We start from the raw sequence: 14,272 nt of genomic DNA on the forward strand, positions 1-14,272 counted from the left end.
CTCTAATGGAAACCTGATGTAAGGGGGCTCTAATGGAAACCTGATGTAAGGGGGGCTCTGATGGGTAACCTGATGTAAGGGGGGCTCTAACGGGACTCTGATGCAAGGGGGCTCTGATAGGGGAACCTTATTTAAGGAGGGCTCTAATAGGACCCTGATGTATAGGGGCTCTGATAGGAGCCTGAAGTAAGGGGGATCTGATGGGACCCTGATGTTAAGGGGTGCTCTAATGGTACCCTGATGTCAGGGATGCTCTAATGGGAACCTGATGTAAGGGGGCTCTGATGGGTAACCTGATGTAAGGGGGGCTCTAATGGGATCCTGATGTAAGGGGGGCTCTAATGGGAAACTGATGTAAGGGGGGCTCTAATGGGAAACTGATGTAAGGGGGGCTCTAATGGGAAACTGATGTAAGGGGGGCTCTGTTGGGTAATCTAATGTAAGGGGGGGGTCTGATAGGACCCTGATGTAAGGGGGCTCTGATGGGACCCTGATGTAAGGGGGCTCTGGTGGGACCCTGATGTAAGGAGGCTTTTGATGGGACCCTGATGTAAGGAGGCCTTTGAGGGGACCCTGATGTAAGGAGGCTTTTGATGGGACCCTGATGTAAGGAGGCCTTTGAGGGGACCCTGATGTAAGGAGGCCTTTGAGGGGACCCTGATGTAAGGAGGCCTTTGATGGGACTCTGATGTAAGGAGGACTCTGATGGGGAACCAGATGCAAGGGGAACTTTGATGAGGACTCTGATGTAAGACGGGCTCCGATGGGAACCCTGATGTATGGGGAACTCTGATGGGGCCTCTGATGTAAGGGGATTTCTTATAGGTACCCTGATACAAGGAGGACTGTAATGGTCACTCTGATGTAAAACATTCAAGTGAAAAAATTTATTCATCCATTTAGTATGCATTTTGTTCAGCCCATGAATGTGCCTGGGACATGGTGTGGTTGATTTACTAATGCTAGAGGGTGCAAAATCTGGTGCAGTTTTACACAGAAACCAATCAGCTTCCAGGTTTTTTTTTTTGTCAAAGCTAATTGAACAAGCTGACCTTAGAAGCTATTTGGCTTCCATATAGAACTGCACCAGATTTTGCACTTTCCAGTTTTAGTAAATCAACCTCTATTTGTTGAGTAATTGGGCCTAGGACATTCACAATGGAGTTAGAGGTGATCTGAAGGTCAAAATTTAGCCCAACATATTGAAAGTGCTTCACCCTTACCTTACTCTAATTTTTTTATATTTTATTTTTTAAGCTACAATAGTTCTTATCGCTCATTTCTGTTGGTTGATGTAAGGTGTATCAATGTATCCATACATTACTCAAGGATAAACATTTAAACTGACCCACCTTTTGGAGCCTCAGTCTGGCATCTTCATCCCACAGCCATATCCCCTGATACCGCATTGGTCTAACGTAGAATCAACCAACCACCCTGGCTGTAGCTAGGAGGTCACCAACCACATCCTCTTCCATTCACATAGACCCTTTCCCAACCCTCCAAGAGCGACGGACCAAATCAGACCATAGGTCTTTTGCATGAATGGGGTTTTAGTCCACAGATCTAGAACCCTTTTCTATACTGGACAACTATCCAAAGAATTCATGAGAACCTAAGGATACATGTTGAGTTTTGGTTTTTGTAGTCCAGTTTTCTTCCTTAGGCCAACGTAGGTTTGCTATTATTAAGTTATAGTCATCTGAAACCCATGGTTCCACGGAAATCCTTTGGGGTCGTTTTTTTAGCAAAAGAAGAATATAGTGAGGGAACTTTATGGTGTCCCTGGAAAATAGTCCTTTTAGGTTTGTGAAGGAGAAGACATTTCCAACGAAGGATGTTTGTTTAACCAGGAACCAATAGGGGCTTCTAAGAAGCCAACCGAACGATTGATCCGGCCAGTTTTTTCCTATAGCAGGGACGGAATGATATCACATCTTGGACATGGTAGTCATTGTTCTCCACGAATACTCTCCCATTGAGTTTCATAGAAGAGGGAAGATCTTGTGTCATAATGCTGGGGCATGTGGTGTTTTGGTCCAAAGTCGACAACCATAGGAGGAGCTGGTGGACACAAAATGGAAAGCTCATATAAACCATTTCATTGGGAATAAGGACACGTCATCGTTTTGTAGACCATAAATAACCTCTTGGTACCCCATTTTAATATCTTCACCCAATGATGGCAACATGTTGATTTGCTGGTCTCGGTCACATCGGAGTGGGATTCTGAGACATAGAGGATGGAAGACGTCTAGAATAAAACATAAAAATATTGGTCAAATATTTTAGGTGTGGAAAGCCAAACCATTTTTTTTTTTTTAGTTTTGAGTGAATAGGTGATAGTTTAAGCTACCTTAATTCAGAAGATCTAGTAGATATAGTAGACAAGGAGGACAGGAGGCGGGGCAGATAAAAAGGAGTATTAGTAGTCAGTGAGAAGTGGGAGGGGCAGATGACAATGAGTAATAGAGGGTAGTGAGGAGAGGAGTGGGGTAGATAAACAGGAGCAATAGTAGTCAGTAGACATGTGGACACTGAAATATTTCGTTTCGGAATTTCGTTTTCGTCCGAAAAATAAATGTATTTAGTTACTCCCGAAATTCGTTTTTATTTATTTTGTTTTTCATAAAAAAATTGCATTCGCCCGAAAATTCAAATGAATTACGGTCGAATCTGTCATTGAAGGCTTATGGTGTCTGTCGGAATGTTTAAAGAAGATTCGACGGAGCAGCGAAACTCACTTATGATGCTGCAATCATACATTCCCGGTCAAATATTTCGACTACAAGCTATAGTAGGATTCTAATGTTGTACATCTTCTATGGGTTTTTTTAAGGCTATTTGCATTGCACACAGGTCATGTTAGCATTAGCATTAAGAAAAAAAATAAATTAAGAAAAAAAAAATGCGTGGGGGTCCCCCGAAATTCCATACCAGGCCCTTCGGGTCTGGTATGGATATTAACCGGTTCCCGACCAGTGCACGCTGATGTACGTCGGCAGAATAGCACGGGCAGGAAAATGGGCGTACCTGTACGTTCCTTTAAATTTGCCGCCCTGCAATCATGAGCGCGCCGCCGCCGGCGCGCTTGCGTGCTGGTCAGGACCCCCGTGAGTCCGGTTGCGGGTCCCACGGACTCGATCGCCACGGGCATACCCGTGATCGTCTCACGGGGCGGCTGAACGAGGAAATGCCGTTGTAAACAGCATCTCCCAGTTCTGCCTAGCAACTAGTGACGCTGATCTCTGCTCCATGTGATTGGAGCAGAGATCAGTGTTCACTAAATTAAAGCCCAGCCCCCAACAGTTAATAACACGCCCCTAGGAACACTTAACCCTTACACTGCCACCCACTGGTTAACCCCTTCACTGCCAGTGTCATTTACACAGGAATCACTGCATTTGTATAGCACTGATTGCTGTATAAAGAACAATGGTCAAAAATGTCCGATGTGTCCGCCATAATGTCGCAGTCACAATAAAAAAAATAAAAAAAAAATCGCTGATCGCCGCCATTACTAGTAAAAAAAAAAATTATTAATAAAAATGCCATAAAACTATCCTCTATTTTGTAAACGCTATAACTTTTGCGCAAACCAATCAATAATCGCTTATTGCGATTTTTTTTTTACCAAAAATATGTAGAAGAATACATATCGGCCTAAACTGAGGGAAAAATTTTTTTTTTTATATATTTTTGGGGGATATTTATTATAACAAAAAGTTAAAAAATAATGCGTTTTTTTCAAAATTGTCGCTCTATTTTTGTTTATAGCGCAAAAAAAAAAACGCAGGGGTGATCAAATAACACCAAAAGAAAGCTCTATTTGTGCTAAAAAAAGGACGTCAATTTTGTTTGGGAGCCACGTGGCATGACCGCGCAATTGTCAGTTAAAGCGACGCAGTGCCAAATCACAAAAAGTGGTCTGGTCTTTGACCAGCAAAATGGTCCGGGGCTGAAGTGGTTAAGGGGAACCCCGTGCCAAGAAAAAATAAATAAAAAATGTCGTGGGGGTCCCCCTCAAAATCCATACCAGGCCCTTCAGGTCTGGCATAGATTTTAAGGGGAACCCCGCGCCAAAAAAAAAATGGCGTGGGGGCCCCCCTCAAAATCCATACCAGACCCTTATCCGAGCACACAACCTGGCAGGCCACAGGAAAAGAGGGGGGGCGAGAGAGCGCCCCCCGCTCCTGAACCGTACCAGGCCACCTGCCCTCAACATTGGGAGGGTGCTTTGAGGTAGCCCCTCAAAGCACCTTGTCCCCATGTTGATGAGGACAAGGGCCTCATCCCCACAACCCTGGCCGGTGGTTGTTTGGGTCTGCGGGCGGGGGGCTTATCGGAATCTAGAAGCCCCCTTTAACAAGGGGACCCCCAGATCCCGGCCTCCCCCCCGTGTGAAATGGTAAGGGGGTACAAAAGTACCCCTACCATTTCACCAAAAAAGTGACAAAGTATTAAAAATGACAGGAGACGGTCTTTGACAATTCCTTTATTAAAGTCTTCTTTCATCTTCTTTCTTCATCCTTCGGTTTCTTCCTCCGATCCACTTCTTCCTCCGATCCACTTCTTCCTCCGATCCACTTCTTCTTGCTCCGATGTTCTTGTCCGGCATCGTCCTCCATGGCGTCTCTTCTTGGTTCACGGGCCGCTCCGTGCAATGGGAGGCTCCTGCTGTGTGACGCTTCTCTTCTTCTGACAGTTCTTTTATAATAGAGGGCGGACCACCCAGTGACCCCGCCCCCTCTGACGCACGGGCCCCTGCGTTGGGGGGGGCGGAGTCCCCGGGTGGCCCCACCCTCCGTTATAAAAGAACTGTCAGAAGAAGAGAAGCATCACACAGCGGGAGCCTCCCATTGCACGGAGCGGCCCGTGAACCAAGAAGAGACGCCGTGGAGGAAGATGCCGGACTAGAACACTGGAGCAAGAAGAAGCGGATTGGAGGAAGAAGTGGATCGGAGGAAGAAGTGGATCGGAGGAAGAAACCGAAGGATGAGGAAAGAAGATGAAAGAAGACTTTAATAAAGGAATTGTCAAAGACCGTCTCCTGTCATTTTTAACACTTTGTCACTTTTTTGGTGAAATGGTAGGGGTACTTTTGTACCCCCTTACCATTTCACACGGGGGGGGGGGAGGCCAGGATCTGGGGGTCCCCTTGTTAAAGGGGGCTTCCAGAGTCCGATAAGCCCCCCACCCGCAGACCCCCACAACCACCGGCCAGGGTTGTGGGGATGAGGCCCTTTTCCTCATCAACATGGGGACAAGGTGCTTTGAGGGGCTACCTCAAAGCACCCTCCCAATGTTGAGGGCATGTGGCCTGGTACGGTTCAGGAGGGGGGGCGCTCTCTCGTTCCCCCCTCTTTTCCTGCGGCCTGCCAGGTTGCGTGCTTAGATAAGGGTCTGGTATGGATTTTGAGGGGGACCCCCACGCCATTTTTTTTTTTTGGCATGGGGTTTCCCTTAATATCCATACCAGACCTGAAGTGCCTGGTATGCTCTTGAAGGGGAACCCATGCCGTTTTTTTTTATATTAAAGTCGTGTTGTAAGTCACGCTGTGATTCACACTCAAGTCTTGTCCACGTTTCCTCCCAAAGTCGTGCTGGAAGTCGTGTTGCCCCTGTGTGAATGAATGGACTGTTATGATACAAATTCAATAGACACAGATTGTTATTGTCAGAGTCACGTCGAATCTCCTATCTGTATCGAACTGTGTCAAAACGAAAATGAAAATAAAGCATTTATTTATGTTGTTTTTCGGACTCTGTGCCTTCGTTATCGTTTGTCAAAACGATAACGAAAATAACTGAAATTCGGTCGAAAATGCATTGGGACGAAAAACGAATGCACATGTCTAGTAGTCAGCAAGAAGAGGGGTGGGATAGATAAAGAGGGGCAATAGTAGTCAGTAAGGACAGGGGTGGAATAGACAACAAGGGGCAATGGAAGAAAAAAGAGGGGTGAGATAGATACAGAGGGGAAATAGTCGTCAGAAAGAAGAAGGAGTGTGATAGACAAAGAGGAGCAATAGTAGTCAGTAAGAAAAAAGCATGGGATAGATACATAGGGGCAATAGAAGTCAGTAAGAAGAAGGGGTGGGATAGAAAGAGAGGAACAATTGTAGTCAGTAAAAGGAGGGTGGGGTAGATAAAGAGGAACAAAAGTACCCAGTAAGAAAGGGGTTGGGATAGATAAAGAGGGGTAATAGTAGTACGTGAAAAAAGGGGTGGGATAAGGAGTATAATGTAGTCAGTAAAACGGGTGATGGCATATATAAAGTGGGGCAATAGTAGTCAGTAGAAAAAGGAGTGGGATAACGAGGGGCAATATTAGTTAGTAAGAAGAGGGGTGGAATAGATAAAGAGGAGTAATAGCAGTCAGTAAGAAGAGGGGTGGGATAAAGTGGGGTAATTTGTTGTCAGTAGGAAGAGGAGTAGGATAGAAATATAGGGGTAATAGTAGTCAGTTAGAAGAGGGTGGGGTTGCTAATAATGGGCAGAAGAAAATGGATGGGATAGATAAAGAGGGGCAACTGTAGTCAGTAAGAAGAGAAGTCTGATACAGAGGGGCAATATTGGTCCATAAGAAGAGGGGTGGGATAGATACAGAGGGGCAATAGTAGTAAGTAAGAAGAGGAATGGGATAAAGAGGAGCAATAGTGGTCTGTAAAAGAAGAGGGGTGCGATAGATACAGAGGGGCAATAGTAGTCAGTAAGAAGAGGGTGTGGGATAGCTAATGAGGGGCAACAGTATTTAGTAAGAATAGGGGTGGGATAGATACAGAGGGGCAATAGTAGTCAGTAAGATGAGGGGGTGGGATAGCTAACAAGGGGTATTAGTATTTTGTAAGAAGAGAGGTGGGATAGATACAGAGGGGCAATATTAGTCAGTAAGAAAAGGGTGGGATAGATACAGAGGGGCAATAGTAGTCAGTAAGAAGAGGGTGTGAGATAGCTAACAAGGGGCAACAGTATTTAGTAAGAAGAGGGGTGGGATAGATACAGAGGGGCAATAGTAGTCAGTAAGGAGAGGGTGGGATAGATACAGACGGGCAATAGTAGTCAGCAAGAGGAGGGAGGGATAGAAAAAGAGGGGCAATAGTAGTCAGTAAGAAGAGGATAGAATAGATACAGTGGGGCAATAGTGGTCAGTAAGAAGAGGGGTGGAATAGATACAGAGGGGCAAATGTAGTCCCTCTGTAGATGAAGAAGTAAAAAAAAGGGAGAGTAAGGAGAAAGGTGGGAAGGATAAAGAGAGTTAATAGTAGTCAGTAAGAACAGAGGTGGGGCCAATAGGGATAAGATAAGAAGAGAGGTGAGGCAGATAAACATGAGTGGTAGGCACAGGGTGGGGTAGAAATGGGGCATTATGAATAACAGGAGACAAATAGAGAGATGAAACAAGGATAAAAAGGTGGAGCATTATGGAGTGGAGTTGAGGCAGAAGACATAGAGGGGTGAAATAGGAAGATAGGTAGGGTAGATATAGAGAAGTAATAGGGGGCAGTAAGGATGAGGACAGTTTGGATATAGAGCAGTATATAATTAAGTATGGAGACAGTTTTTTTTAAAGCCCATGGTGTGTGAACACACTCCAAAAACTCCACCTGTTGCCAAAACAAGTGCACACACATAAAGCGTGATACACAAAATGTACACATAGTCCTCCAAAGGAGAAGGACCTTGACCCTGATCCATCAGGGCGTTAGGCTCCAGACGAGGACTGAGGTACTTACACTTGATCCATCTGGCCGAAACCAGACGGACCCCAATCTTTGGAAGGTCTGCCGAGACAGACCCACCCAAGTACTAGATGGGGCTCCCCCAGAAGGGAGACCCCATGAGAGAGGGTGAACTAAGCCGGAAGGCCATGTCCACCACCTCCCAAGATGTTCAGCGCAGGCCCGAAGACCTACACCCTACCAGTCACACGTGCAAAAACGTGTACAACAAGAAAAAGACAAAACAGGCAATAAATTATAAAGTGGGGAAAGGAAGTGGAGAGAGGAGGTGAAAGTGCCATTGTGCAATACAATGACCGGCCCTTTGACCAGGAATAAAAAATCCATTTGGTCCTAGCCACAAGGTTCCGCCCAAGAGGCAGGTGTGAAAAAAGTGTGTGGTAGTGCAGTGACCTTGGTGCCATAAATCAATGTGACCCTCACTCACAGTGAAGTTACGGCACCCCTGGAACCCCTGGACTGCCACTCCAGAGGGACATTCACCACAGGCTTATTTCGGAGCTGGCTTTCAGCCAGACCAGTGCAGCCCCCATCCCTGCCAGATAGCGAGCCCTTCTAGTTTTCTCTGGGAAAACCACGTCCTGATTCGGCTCCCACCAATACTAACCTTCCAGGCCCCCAACATACCAGTGGATTTCCATGGCAACACCCCGACCCGCCCAAAGGTCAGGGTGACAGCTCCTCCACCGGACGCTGGCAGGAACAGAGACCACACCAATCCTAGCCAAAAGGTCAGGAAGACCCAGGCTTCTTGCCAGACTAGCTCAGCACCCATCCTCACCAGAGGTTCTCCCCTTCCCGCTTTCCCAGACGGACCCCCGGCCTCCACGTGCATTAGGCCGATCGGTCCACCAGTCCTAACCATCTGATTTACCATTACACCATTGGATTGGCATAGCTGCCTCCCTAATCCACGGGGCAGTCAGCACAGCGCCTCCTCTGGCAACTGAGAAGAACAGATACTACACTTGATCTTAGCCAAGCGGCAGAGTATGGAGACAGGTGGGGTAGATACAGAGTCGTCTAGGACAACGGTAAGAGAGTAATGAAGAAGTAACAGAATATTGAGGTGGGGTATGGAGAGAGGTCGGGGCAGATATGAAGAAGTAATAGGGAGTAATAAGGAGAGAGTTTGGGGTAGATGTAGAGGAGTTTAAGGGGGGATAATAAGGTGAGAAGTTGCAATAGAAATAGAGGAGTAAAGGGGGTGATAAGAAGAGGAAATATGGAACATCTCTGGATATATGAGATGATTGATTCACACCAACCTATAGTAGCAGTGTTGTAGTTTTACACATCATCCATATGGTAGTAATACATCAGGATTGTATATACTGTATACCATACAATGTATGTAAGATATATAATATATATAGTGGGGTGTATAGAACACGCACGGATATATAATGGGGTGTATAGTATAATGGGGTGTATAGAATACACACGGATATATATAATATATATAATGGGATGTATAGTGTAATGGGGTATATAGAACACACGGATATATATAATGGGGTGTATAGAACACATACAGATATATAATATATATAATGGGGTATATAGAACACACAGATATATAATGGGATGTATAGGACACACGGATATATATAATATATATAATGGAATGTATAGGACACACGGATATATAATATATATAATGGGGTGTATAGGACACACGGATATATAATATAATATATATAATGGGGTGTATAGGACACACAGATATATAATATATATAATGGGGTGTATAGGACACACGGATATATATAATATATATAATGGGCTGTATAGAACACACAGATATATAATATATATAATGGGGTGTATAGAACACACACGGATATATATAATATATATAATGGGGTGTATAGAACACACACGGATATATATAATGGGGTGTATAGGACACATGGATATATATAATATATATAATGGGGTGTATAAGACACACGGATATATATAATATATATAATGGGGTGTATAAGACACACGGATATATATAATATATATAATGGGGTGTATAAGACACACGGATATATATAATATATATAATGGGGTGTATAAGACACACGGATATATATAATATATATAATGGGGTGTATAGAACACACACGGATATATATAATATATATAATGGGGTGTTATAGGACACACGGATATATAATATATATATAATGGGATGTATAGGACACACGGATATATATAATATATATATAATGGGATGTATAGGACACACGGATATATAATATATAATGGGATGTATAGGACACACGGATATATATAATGGGATGTATAGGACACACGGATATATATAATATATATAATGGGATGTATAGGACACACGGATATATATAATATATATAATGGGGTGTATAGGACACACAGATATATATAATGGGGTGTATAGGACATACGGATTTATAACATATAATGCGATGTATAGGACACACGGATATATATAATATATATAATGGGATGTATAGGACACACGGATATATATAATATATATAATGGGATGTATAGGACACACGGATATATATAATATATATAATGGGGTGTATAGGACACACGGATATATATAATATATATAATGGGGTGTATAGGACACACGGATATATATAATATATATAATGGGGTGTATAGTACACACGGATATATATTATATAATGGGATGTATAGGACACACGGATATATATAATGGGGTGTATAGGACATACGGATTTATAACATATAATGGGATGTATAGGACACACGGATATATATAATATATATAATGGGATGTATAGGACACACGGATATATATAATATATATAATGGGATGTATAGGACACACGGATATATATAATATATATAATGGGGTGTATAGGACACACGGATATATATAATATATATAATGGGATGTATAGGACACACGGATATATATAATATATATAATGGGATGTATAGGACACACGGATATATATAATATATATAATGGGGTGTATAGGACACACGGATATATATAATATATATAATGGGGTGTATAGGACACACGGATATATATAATATATATAATGGGATGTATAGGACACACGGATATATATAATATATATAATGGGGTGTATAGGACACACTGATATATATAATATATATATAATGGGGTATATAGGACACACGGATATATATAATATATATAATGGGGTGTATAGGACATACGGATTTATAATATATAATGGGATGTATAGGACACACGGATATATATAATATATATAATGGGATGTATAGGACACACGGATATATATAATATATATAATGGGGTGTATAGGACACACGGATATATATAATATATATAATGGGGTGTATAGGACACACGGATATATATAATATATATAATGGGGTGTATAGGACACACGGATATATATAATATATATAATGGGATGTATAGGACACACGGATATATATAATGGGGTGTATAGGACATACGGATTTATAACATATAATGGGATGTATAGGACACACGGATATATATAATATATATAATGGGATGTATAGGACACACGGATATATATAATATATATAATGGGATGTATAGGACACACGGATATATATAATATATATAATGGGGTGTATAGGACACACGGATATATATAATATATATAATGGGATGTATAGGACACACGGATATATATAATATATATAATGGGATGTATAGGACACACGGATATATATAATATATATAATGGGGTGTATAGGACACACGGATATATATAATATATATAATGGGATGTATAGGACACACGGATATATATAATATATATAATGGGGTGTATAGGACACACGGATATATATAATATATATAATGGGGTGTATAGGACACACTGATATATATAATATATATATATAATGGGGTATATAGGACACACGGATATATATAATATATATAATGGGGTGTATAGGACATACGGATTTATAATATATAATGGGATGTATAGGACACACGGATATATATAATATATATAATGGGATGTATAGGACACACGGATATATATAATATATATAATGGGGTGTATAGGACACACGGATATATATAATATATATAATGGGGTGTATAGGACACACGGATATATATAATATATATAATGGGGTGTATAGGACACACGGATATATATAATATATATAATGGGATGTATAGGACACACGGATATATATAATGGGGTGTATAGGACATACGGATTTATAACATATAATGGGATGTATAGGACACACGGATATATATAATATATATAATGGGATGTATAGGACACACGGATATATATAATATATATAATGGGATGTATAGGACACACGGATATATATAATATATATAATGGGGTGTATAGGACACACGGATATATATAATATATATAATGGGATGTATAGGACACACGGATATATATAATATATATAATGGGATGTATAGGACACACGGATATATATAATATATATAATGGGGTGTATAGGACACACGGATATATATAATGGGATGTATAGGACACACGGATATATATAATATATATAATGGGGTGTATAGGACACACTGATATATATAATATATATATAATGGGGTATATAGGACACACGGATATATATAATATATATAATGGGGTGTATAGGACATACGGATTTATAATATATAATGGGATGTATAGGACACACGGATATATATAATATATATAATGGGGTGTATAGGACACACGGATATATATAATATATATAATGGGATGTATAGGACACACACGGATATATATAATATATATAATGGGGTGTATAGGACACACGGATATATATAATATATATAATGGGATGTATAGGACACACGGATATATATAATATATATAATGGGATGTATAGGACACACGGATATATATAATATATATAATGGGGTGTATAGGACACACGGATATATATAATATATATAATGGGATGTATAGGACACACACGGATATATATAATATATATAATGGGGTGTATAGGACACACGGATATATAATACGCAGTAGCACGGTACGGTGAGGCCCCTCCCAGTTGCTCGCGTTGTCTCCTGTAGGTATAATCTCTGATAAATAATCCCCCCTCCCCCCTCGCTCTCTCTGTTGTATTACGGATGGCTGTCATTCTCTCCCCCCCCCCCCCATGATAATAACGCTGATTATTGATGAGATAATAATGTGGTGTGGCCCCCGGTGGCCCCCGGTGGAGGACAGGTTGGGGAGGTCAGGCCTGTCTACGGATGGAGATGGCGATTGTGTGTGTGATATGGGATGTCGGTGGCGTTGGGTTCCTCCATTGAGCGACTCTCGGTGTCCCCCCCTCCCCCCCTCCTCCTCCATTCTTACCTCGGTTACCGGGCGGGCGGCGGAGAGCTGGGATGAGCGGAGAGGGTGGGAGGGGGTCTGTGTGCGGGGAGGGGGGGAGGGGGGAGCACACTGCGGCTGTCTGATCTCGCTCTGCCTGTGTTTGTCACCAGAAGCGTCTATTGGGTGTGCGGGAGCAACGCGTTCTATGGGCGAGCGTGACACCCAACCTTCTTCTGTCTCACTGGGCGGACGGCGATCGCTGCGTGTGTGACGGCGAGGGAGGGGGCTACCTGTGCGTGTGACAACAAATCGCATCTTACCTATCTTGGTACCAGTGATCCAGGTACGAGCGATCCGGGGACGAGCGATTCCTGAGCGATCCAGGTACAAGCGATGCGGGGACGAGCGATTCCTGAGTGATCAGGTACAAGCGATCCAGGTACAAGCGATCCGGGGACGAGCGATTCCTGAGCGATCCAGGTACAAGCGATCCAGGTACGAGCGATCCGGGGACGAGCGATTCCTGAGCGATCCAGGTACAAGCGATCCGGGGACGAGCGATTCCTGAGCGATCCAGGTACAAGCGATCCAGGTACGAGCGATCCGGGGACGAGCGATTCCTGAGCGATCCAGGTACAAGCGATCCGGGGACAAGCAATCCCTGAGTGATCCAGGTACGAGCGATCCGGGGACGAGCAATCCCTGAGTGATCCAGCGACGAACGATTCCTGAGTGATCCAGTTATGACCGATTCCTGAGCGATCCAGGGGCAAGCGATCCCTGAGCGATCCAGGGACAAACAATTCCTGAACGATCCGGGTACGAGCGATCCCTGAGCGATCGCGGTACAAGCGATTCCTGAGCGATCCAGGGACGAGCGATTCCTGAGCGATCCAGGGACAAGCGATTCCTGACCGATCCATGGACGAACAATTCCTGAGCGATCGCGGTACCAGCGATTCCTGAGCGATCCAGGGACAAGCGATCCCTGAGCGATCCAGGGACAAACAATTCCTGAGCAATCCGGGGACGAGCGATCCCTGAGCGATCGCGGTACCAGCGATTCCTGAGCGATCCAGGGACAAACAATTCCTGAGCAATCCGGGGACGAGCGATCCCTGAGCGATCGCGGTACCAGCGATTCCTGAGCGATCCAGGGACGAACGATTCCTGAGCGATCCAGGGACGAACGATTTCTGACCGATCCAGGGA

The 14,272-nt window shown here is 43.1% G+C and overlaps 1 protein-coding gene across 2 annotated transcripts in view; it reads right to left on the reverse strand.

Moving 5' to 3' along the window:
- Positions 1–13,276, reverse strand: part of NYAP1 (neuronal tyrosine phosphorylated phosphoinositide-3-kinase adaptor 1) — a 59,527-nt gene extending 46,251 nt beyond the window's left edge. Inside the window, exons 1-2 of one of the 2 annotated variants that reach the window (XM_077470905.1) lie at positions 13,100–13,275; positions 1,353–2,254 (exon numbers count right to left, since the gene is read on the reverse strand). The gene's annotated coding sequence lies outside the window, so the exon portion shown is untranslated. Of the gene's footprint in view, positions 1–1,352; positions 2,255–13,099 lie in introns of both variants that reach the window. The other variant, XM_077470906.1, reaches the window with a different exon arrangement.
- Between the last annotated feature and the right edge of the window lie 996 nt (positions 13,277–14,272).

The sequence above is a fragment of the Lithobates pipiens genome, unplaced genomic scaffold, assembly GCF_037356315.1.
Source record: "Lithobates pipiens isolate NorthernLeopardFrog02 unplaced genomic scaffold, aLitPip1_a1.2 Scaffold_8, whole genome shotgun sequence".
Lineage (NCBI taxonomy): Eukaryota > Metazoa > Chordata > Amphibia > Anura > Ranidae > Lithobates > Lithobates pipiens.